This window comes from Lampetra planeri, chromosome 47 (assembly GCF_965212315.1).
Source record: "Lampetra planeri chromosome 47, kcLamPlan1.2.h2, whole genome shotgun sequence".
NCBI lineage: Eukaryota > Metazoa > Chordata > Hyperoartia > Petromyzontiformes > Petromyzontidae > Lampetra > Lampetra planeri.
In genome coordinates this window covers 6,586,588-6,596,564 of record NC_136153.1, presented here as the reverse complement: position 1 = coordinate 6,596,564, position 9,977 = coordinate 6,586,588, and positions in this window count along the sequence as shown.

Sequence of the window (9,977 nt, the reverse complement as noted above, 5' to 3'; positions counted from 1 at the left end):
TCTTTTTCAATTAAAACGCACTCCTTTTATGTAACCAGTCGTGGTTGTGGCCGCATGGGACAATTGTTATTATTATAACTCAATTGTGGGTAATTTATCAAAATTGGAAACTAGCCATGTGACCAGTCACCCAGATAAAATTGTGAAATGAGTAATGATACCAATACAAATTGGCATAGTTTTGTAAATGAGAATCATTTGTGTTCATATCACGGTGGGAGATTGCGTCCTGTAACAATCACCGGGGTTCGCTGGAAATCTTTCCGCCGGTTCTGTGCAAACTGGCTCAGAGGTGAGCTCACCGATTGCCGTGACATTGATCTGCCGAGCTGGAGGTCTAAAGAAGACGTGCTTGCGGAGGTGTTTACGTTAACGGCATCGTCATAGGTGATCGTGGATGAAGTTTGTTAAACCTGTTTGTGCTGACTCTGTTTACAATAATGTTCCTATTGTGGCATATTTGTCATTCCACGAGATGGATTCATTTTAATTTGGATGTTTGCAGCTAAGCAGTGCATCACCCTGTGCTGGAGAGCGACCCCAGAAGACTACGTCACATAACTCATTCTGAATTCGTTTGCATAGGTCTCTCTATTCACACGAGGGGCAGGCGTTTTACATGACCTGCAATTAGTATGCATCGCTTGTCATAAAACTGGCAATGTTACATCGCAAAGCTGAAATTTAGATAAACTAAGTTAACCCCCATATTTATTCTGATCGTATTTATTTCTATGCATTCATTGGTGACTTAGACTAAGACCATGAACTCGTTACACTGGAGAATCTGCTTTAATTACCGATGAGTGAAACCTGGAATCGAAACCAGAATATCAGAGATGCCCGCTCAATGCTTTAATTGTGAAAAATAGGTTAAAAAAGAAAACAAATCAATTAAATCACGACGTTTCGGAGGCAACACAAGCTTCCGTCTTGCTTCCGTCTTGTGTTGCCTCCGAAACGTCGTGATTTAATTTATTTGTTTTCTTTTTTCACCTACGTGACTTTACCGAAAAAACCAAAGAGTATGGACCCTTGCAGTCACGAAAACTTCAAATCTAGTATGTGAAAAAATTAACCGGTAAAACAAAGTTTTTCACTATAAATCCTTTATATGCGTGGCGGCTAGAGTCCTCTCGTCCTCTGGCTTGAGATGGCTGCCACCTATGGGTCAGATGATTGTCTGCCAGCATTAAGCAATTGGTAATTAAATATTTTAAAAAAATTCCCTAAACAGTGTAAAATTTTGGAATTTTTTTTCACGAAAATTAATTGTCACGCACAACGAGTCTGTGTGCAAAATGTCATCTCGATTGGATCACGGGAAGTGGGTTAAAAAACGACCGAAAGATTTGCACGGTCGTAAGCGCGCAAGCAAGCAAGCAAGTGAACTTAATATAAAGGATTTAAAAATAGCTTCATAGCTCATCGTATTCCTCCAGTATAAATATTCTGATTGTGAACTCATAGACCACCCGTTCACCTTTACTAACAACGTTCATAACAACTTTTAGTGTCGCTAATATGGACTCTTAGGCTCTCACAAGCGCTGGAAATGTGCATGCATTGATGGCGTATCAACGAGTGAAATATGTGCGCTGATTACTTCATTTCATGTCCATCGTACAAACTTGGTCAGCTCATTGACGACCATGTTTGAGTGCGTGCAGTGATGGTGGTTAACTCATCATCAGATGTCCACAGCTCCTCCAGCAGGTGACAGTGGAGCACGTGAGCGAGGCATTATCTGCTCAATCTTCACCGCAGGCGCAGTCTGGGCCTCGTCAAGATAGGGGCCCACTTTGCTCAAGTTCGCTTCGCACACTGATGTAAGTTAAAGAGGACATTTTTCACGATTTTCACGTTTCAGAAGGGACGGCAAGTTGGGTAGAATGTTAACAAAGCAGAGAAGGACAGCATATGATTGTTGAGTACAGGTGGCAATACAAATTATCCACACAGAGAGAGAGAGATACAGACAGTGACTCATCGCATGAAAATAAGAAAACTCTTGAGTCTGGACTTGAACAGAGCAATGCATTTTGTCGTGCAGGCGGCTGCCGCTGTTGCTGCTGGTGACACTGGCTCTGCCGCGCCTGCGAAGTTGGCTTTGGGATGCGGTGGGGCCCAAGCAGTGTCGGGTGACCCCTTTCCTCTCTCGCGGTGCGACGATGATGGGCCTGAAGGCGCGGAGGGAATGCACGCGCCGTCTCCCGTTACCGCTCGTTACCATGGCTGAGTGGACGCAGACACAACAATGCGAGGAGGGCCAGCTCTCGCGGGTCAGGGGGTCAGCACTCTTTCCTTTTTCTTCTCACTCTTCCCCCTCCCGCTCGCTCCATCGCCCATATCTCCATCTCCCCATCTCTCCCTTCACTTCTCACACCCATTCCTGCCTTTCTGTCCTCCCCCCCCACCACCACCATCCCTCTCTCTCAGTCTCCCTCCCTCTCTCTGCCTCTCCCATGCAGGATGTATTTTTTTCTCTCTCTGTGTCTCCCGCTCTCTCGCCCTGACCGATATCTCCAAATTAAACACTTTTTGTTTTATTTTACCAGGTAAGGGCCACTGAGCTATGCAGCTCTTTTCAGACGTTACCTGGCCACAAATTATTGTTCAACGAGATGGCTTATCACGTGGACATTTATTGTAGTCAAATACTCTCAACGCATGTTGATTCTAAATGTGGAAGTAAAACCCGAAGGACTCAGAGAAGAATCCACGCGACCACGGGGGAAACATGCAAACTCCAAATATACAGGCGTCAGGGTCGGGATCGAACACATGGCCTCCTGTTTACCAGGCGAGGTATTTAAAATCTCCACAACTGTTTTTTCTACAACAGAGACCTGGGCGAAGTGAAGGGAACATAAAAGCAAACTCAACAACGGTGCAAACAGATGCAAACAATAAATAAACAGTGTCATTAGATTGTGTGCCTGAGAATATTTACGTTGGGAGAAATAACACATCTTGCAGAATACACCTCCAACCCACTTCCCACAGTGCACCTGCCCAGCAGACCAGATTCCGTGGGATTGAACCTTTCAATGGAAAATCCTGGGCTGCTCAGGCAAGGCTCCCGCCAGCATCCATCACGTGGCCAGGGCAATAAGTCTGGTTAAAGCCCGCTCCTGATCCCCAGTGTCTTGCACAAAGGGCCGGGAGTGAAAGCTAATTTAGCGGCTCCATAATTACAAGGCATGCGCTGGAGGAGGGACCCCTTGTTATTAAAAGGCGATTGCTTGATGGCTGATACACTGCTCTATAAACAGGGCAGTGCAAGGAAATTAATATATTTCTAATTATCCCGTGCCGCTGTATTGCTGGTACTTGTAACAGGGACATCCTAAAATACTTTAAAAAAATTGCCTAACTTTTTTTTATTGGACTGATACCAATTATTACATCAGAATATGAATCTTTATTTAGACTGGAGGAATCCGATGAGATGTGCAGTGGGGGCAGGTCAGCAAGTTAAATCTACAAACAATGAAAAAAATACACAAAAGCAAGATAAGGGTAACAAGTGACAAAAGAGATTATTAAATATAAATAAAGTATCGAAGTACAAATTGCACAAGTCCAGACATTCCTGCCGATTTGTCAACACCAAATGCAAGCTTGGGCAAGGCAGCAAAACAACAACAAGAAAAACGGTCCCAGACCACCACAGTCTGCACGCTTTTCTATGCACTTGCACCAACATGGAACCAAGGTGAACATTCCATCCCGCTAAAAAAACGAACAAATACCTCTGGTGTGGCATCATCCCAGAAGAAAGCATGCGAGCATCCCACCCATTGTAAAAATAAAAACTCATCTACATTTAAGCAAGTTCGCTCAGAGTAATGCCCCCGTTCCATGACCTGGAGAGTGTCAGCCATTAATTTTTTTTTTTTAAACAAGAATTATTTGCTTACACAAGAGGTGTCAGCCTCACCTGGGTCTGCCCATTGGGGTGAGCAAACACTGCACTCCAGCTCCCAGCATGCCTCACTGACAAGAGCTCCACATAAATCACACGGGACATTTTTACAGCCAAGAGGTTTTTTTAAACGCTTCTTTTCCCTTTCCACCAAAAGACACTGCATGTGGCACGTGGCAACTGCGGGCGCACTCGCTCGGCATCGACCCGTGGTAGTCTTGAAACCCATCATAACAAAGCGATGCCCTGTTTTCACGTCTTCAACTGCAACATTCCCAACGACAAGATTTGACAGAATGTTATACAAGTGTTAGGGGCTGGGTCTCAGTGCCACATCTAAAATCCAAGTCAAACATGTCGTTGTGGCGTTTGTATACATTCGTGTACATGGGAATGTTGAACTTTATTCACATCGTATGTAGCCAACCGTGCTGATAGGAGATGCGGGGGAAAAAACAACAAACTAAACACCAAGAGCAGTTCTAAAGAAATTAGTTTTCAATCTAGATTTTCAAAGTGCATAGCTCCAGTGGCTTCCTAATATCGGAAGTAAGAGCATTCCAGACGGCCGCAGAAGCGCCTCCGAAAGCGTGTGACGCAAAGACCGTCTTATTCTATGACGAGCCAAAAACCGCTGCTGCGAAGTTGAATTTGTATTCACTACCCTTTTCGTGCTTTGTCCAGTTGAGTCAAGCGAACTTGTAAACAGTATTAATCGTGTTCCGGCTTGAGTCATCTCAATCAACCGCACTGGGCACAGGTAATAAAACAACACATGGGGACATTCAACACTGCGTCCCCCAACTTGATTTGATGTCTCGCCACTGATTACTCTATAGACTTGTAACTGCTTGTGAGTCACTTCCTCCAAACATTCGGTGCCGTATCGTGGCCACTTAAGCACATCGCTGCACAATTCCCACAGCTGACAACACTGTGGTTTGGAGGATTATAGGAACCGCCGCTTTCATTACTGGCAGCCAGTGTGGCGCTGACTAGCTTTACCCATTCCTGCGTGTCACCAATCCGTAATTTCTTCCATGCCTAGGCCTTCTTCCTGCCTCCTACAGATGCCCTCCCTCCAGCGCATACGCTCCTGCCCATCCTTGCGGTTGAGTCTGAAATTCTTGTTTTGGTTATTCTTGCTATCACATTTAATTCGAAACAACCATGAAACCACGAATAAAACCGATTTACCCTAATGCATACCAAAACCTAGTTTTTTTTTTATTTCAACTTACCTCCCATACCTTTCTATAATAGAGCTTCATACTTGGCTTAGCAGCAGATAAAATCCCCCATTATTCTGCCAAAAAAAAACTGACAATGCCACTCCCTGCTGCTTCTCCCCACAAGCAACGGACCCGTGTGCGTGCAGTTACTGGCCTGGACATTACGCAGAGGGTGGTCGTATCCATGAGGCATAAGCGTCCCAGGGTGCCTCCTTGCTCCTTTCACACATGGAGAGCTAAGGCAGAGACACGAGCATTGGAGCCACTGGACATCTTGCCGTGAGATGTTTGTAAGACAAGGCTAAGCGAACTCAAGTTGCTGGGTTCACAGCATTGTGCATTCACTGGGGGTGAGATTAAACGGCGCGACAGTCTAAAGAGGTGATATGAAGCAGATTAACTATCTTTGTACGTATGTTGAACTTTTTTCGCACCGTATGTAGCCAACAATGGTAACCGGAGGTTGCGGAGGAAGGACAATGCAACTTGTCAGTCTTCTATCGATTGCTAGACCGTAGTTTACAGTTCCAATGAACTCTGCTCACCGATGCCTCCACCCATGTTGAGGACTCGGTCTGCAAACAACTGTTTCGTGTTTTCCACACGGCGTTCAACCACCATACTCTTCACTGTCACAATTTTAAAACGTGCTGTTTGTTGCTGGATGCCTGGAGTTTCCTGACCTTTGGGCCTGTGCTCAGAATATATTGGGTGTAGAAGCTGCCTTGATGTGGCCAGCCATCTAACTATGGTAGCCACCTGTTCAGATTTTACCCGGACAGTCTGGGATTTGGCATCTGTGTTTGGGTGGCAGGAATTGATTTGAACTGAAATCCAGTCCTGGTATTGTGTTGAACTTTATTCAAGTTTATTGCATAGTTTTGATAGACCGAGGCTGACTGATACATTACGTGTGGGTTTGGTCTGTGGAAGAGGTGGCTACCCTATCATTCACTCACCCAGGAGACTCAGTGAATGAAACAATCACCCGGAAACAACGGATAGAGTAGGGAACGGGACCAAAGAGACAGTTTGCAGCAGTTAGAACGAGACTTAGGGTCAGGTGCTCCTCTTTCACCACAACTGGAGCGCCTCTCAAATAGGATGTACATGTGTACATGTACATCCTATTTGTGTACATGTACATACCTTGTGTTAATCCACTGCCGGGTTAGGGTCTCGCCACACCATGCAGGGCGTACGGTGTTATTACACCATGTTGGTCAGTGAGGTTTGTGAAGGTGGGGAGCATAGACGTGGCCTCATTGAAGTACAGTACAACGATGGACGTTGCTGCAGTGCTCTCTGCTGTCCACTTCGTAGCACAGCCCCAAAAATACATATCAGAGCCTGGTGTGCATCGTGGTCACCCATCGAATCACTCGGCTTTTCAGGGTCATAGCTGCTTAGATTCCGAGATCTGGTGAGATTGGGCCTGTTCAATGTGAGTTGTTCATAGGCCTCAACTGGCTTAATGCTCGATTTAAAGCTTTCGTGACTGCAGGGATTCATCTTCTGGGTTCTTTCGGTAAAGTCACGTAGAAGGGAAATAATAAAATAATAAAAAGAAAACATAATAAAATAATTCTCACGACGTTTCGGCCACAACGCAAGCAGCCGTCCTCAGGTGAAGACCAGGTCTGTCGGGGAGACAGCTGTCTGAAGACGGCTGCTTGCATTGTGGCCGAAACGTCGTGAGAATTATTTTTTTATTTTTATTTTTATTATTTTATTATTTCCATTCTACGTGACTTTACCGAAAGAACCAAGAAGATGGCTTAATGCTCTATAAAGGATGACCTAAAATAGTTGCACCATTCCAAATGCTAATTTCAATGCATTTAGAGGAAGGCTGAGCCCTTTCCTTCCTGGCAGTGTTCCCACGCCAGCCCCCTAACAATGAGCCAATCTCACCCACGTGTTACAAAAACATAATGTGGCTCACAACGTGAAAAGCCTGCCTTGTATTTACAATGTTACCGAGTGTATTTATTTTTCTTTACAGGATCCGGGCTGTTTTTTGTGTGCCATTAACGATGTGCTGCAGTGTGAAGCCGCTACACTCCGACTATATGTTTATTCTAACGCACTATGTGCACAAACCCAGCAGAGAGTGACATCATCGGTGGCCTCAGTTGCTGGGTGCATGAAGCGGGTTCAGCATCCATCATCATCCTCATCCACAAGCCACGTGTTTGCCTTTTGGCGGCTTGTCTTCATCTCAAAACGGCAGCAGCACCTGTCTCAAGTAGTGGCTCAGTCTGGCACACCGACTTGTGAAATGTTGTCCATGACATTGGAATTATCAGGAAGATTTGCGTTTCTGCAAAAGCTGTCGACACAAGTTCCCTCAACATCGTTTGATCTTTCGCCAAGTTAGTGTGCCATGTCTCGCCATCTGCTTTTCGGTATTCCGTTTTTCTGTCTTTCATGTGTCACTTTCCATCGAATCTGTTTTTGCGAAAACCTCTGTTATATATACGGAGTAGTATCTCTTGTAATCTCTCATTTACTTGATACAGCTATCGTGCTGTGACGGTTCCACCTGAAGACGGAAGCTTGTGTTGCCTCCGAAACGTCGTGATTTTCATTTTTATTTTTTTATTTAACTTTTATTAATTTTAATTTGAATTTTTTTACCTACGTGACTTTACCGAAAAAACCTAAGAATACTCTGTTGAGGTATCCTTCCTTGATATCCACGTCATTATAATCTGTTCTGCTTGATAATAAGACTTGCTGCCTCTTGTTTCATCCATTTGCTGACCGATTCATGTTCATACTTTGATTTACCAGTTAATTTAGAAATAGAAATGCAATTTTCCTTACGCACAATATCGTATCAAAGGTGGTGAGAAAATAGAATAAGTAAATACATTTATAATGGGTAACATTGCCCGTGGTTCAATTGTAAATAACAACAGCTTGATGCACTCATACTGATGAGACCATTATACACTGAAATGCTGAAGAGCTGTGTAATTTAACAAAAAATACAAAAAACCACGACTGCCACAATGGTTCCGCGTGAAAATGATTTAGTTTAAAAGCCACCACGCAAATCATTTCATCCCAATTGGGTAAGGCAAGAATATATACACTGTACATTGTTCTCACGCACAGGGCTGCTCGTCAATAAATGAGTAAATATATAACCGCATTGAATAAGCAAGCTGGAGAGAATGTTCCCACGAGATAAGGAGGTCATCTTGGCTCTTGCCCGCACCTTCTTAAAAAAAGGATTACATCCAAGGCATGGCCTCACATTCAAACAAAACAGCATTTATTGAAACCCAAAGCCAAGAAAAGTCAGCTAATCCTTTTGTGTTTATGTTTAGAGACGTGCATTAAAGATTTTAAAGTGTTTCCCCGTGGACGCAAGCCTCAAGGCGACTTTAATGCTAGTCATTTTAAAATGTTTCAGTCATGGGAGTGGCACAAATTGACACATGGGTGCATGCTTACGAATCCTGCCACACACGCCTGTGCTTTTATACGTGATCTCGTTGAGGAGGAGCCCTTGCATTTGAGAACATGTGCGGATTAATTACGTACTTTTTTATCTTTAAGAAAAGTGGGCTTCGGGCAGGATATGTCCCAAGAAGGGTTGATGGAAGTTGGCTGAGACTAAGTCACATTGGGGATCACCGTGGAGATGGAGCGATCGTATCATCCTGTGTGAAATCGCTAAGGTGGATCATTGCATGACAGGGTCGTGATAGATGGCTACAGCTCGGAGAGGGCTTCACCCAGAAGTGGACTGAACATGGCTCACGTTATAATGTCGGTACGTTGACACAGTGATTTGTGCACTGCAATATAAACCCGGTAGCATGAGTTTGATTTCTGACCATGGCTAACAGTCAAGTTCAAGCTTTTATACTGGTAGGAACCTCCTGGTTACACCAGCCCACAGGGGATTATTGTGTCCGTCCGTCGTGCAGGGAGGGGCTGGGTGGGGAGGGAGGGGCTGGGTGGGGATTGGAGGGTGGGGAGGGGCTGGGTGGGGAGGGTGGGACTGGGTGGGGAGGGGAGGGTGGGGAGGGGCTGGGTGGGGAGGGTGGGGAGGGGCTGGGTGGGGAAGGTGGGGAGAGGCTGGGTGGGGGTGGGTGGGGGGTGGGAGGGGTGGGGCTGGGTGGGGAGGGGCTGGTCACCCCGTGGTGCCCTTATAAAACTCAACGTTTAACCTACTCACGCCGGCTTGTGCCCGCCCTCACAGTGGGGCATATTTGCGGAATACACCACGCCGCCGTTGACCCTGGCCATTGACCGAGCAACCCAACGTTCCTACCAGCTCCCTCCGCAGGAATGTGTTTTTTTTAACCAGGTGAGAATTCTATAGACCAGGATAGTCTAATTTGCAAGTGACATGGGTCACCAACATTACAAAAGCAAGAAAATTGTATAATAAAGTAGAGCAATGAAGCAAATAGACATCAAAACCAAAACATAAACAACTATTACATGAGAAATCTAAAATATTGAACAAAGTTAGATTTTAAATTCCCTGAGGTGAAACATAATTTGCTTGGGCAAATCATTTTTCGACTGATCATAGTATAATTACAAAATTGAGTTGCACAAACATTAAACGGATTTAGGGTTATTATAGTTATCATATGTAAACAAAACAATAATGAGTGTCGTTGATGATAATATGAATCATAAAGTAAATGTGCAGACTGTGTCTCCTTCATATATTAGTCCCTCCACATAATTCAAACAAAGTATTTCTTATTTTTGGTTCTTTTCGGTAAAGTTACGTGAAATATGAACAGAGAACATCTTAAAGCGACGACGCGCAACAGAAACATCCT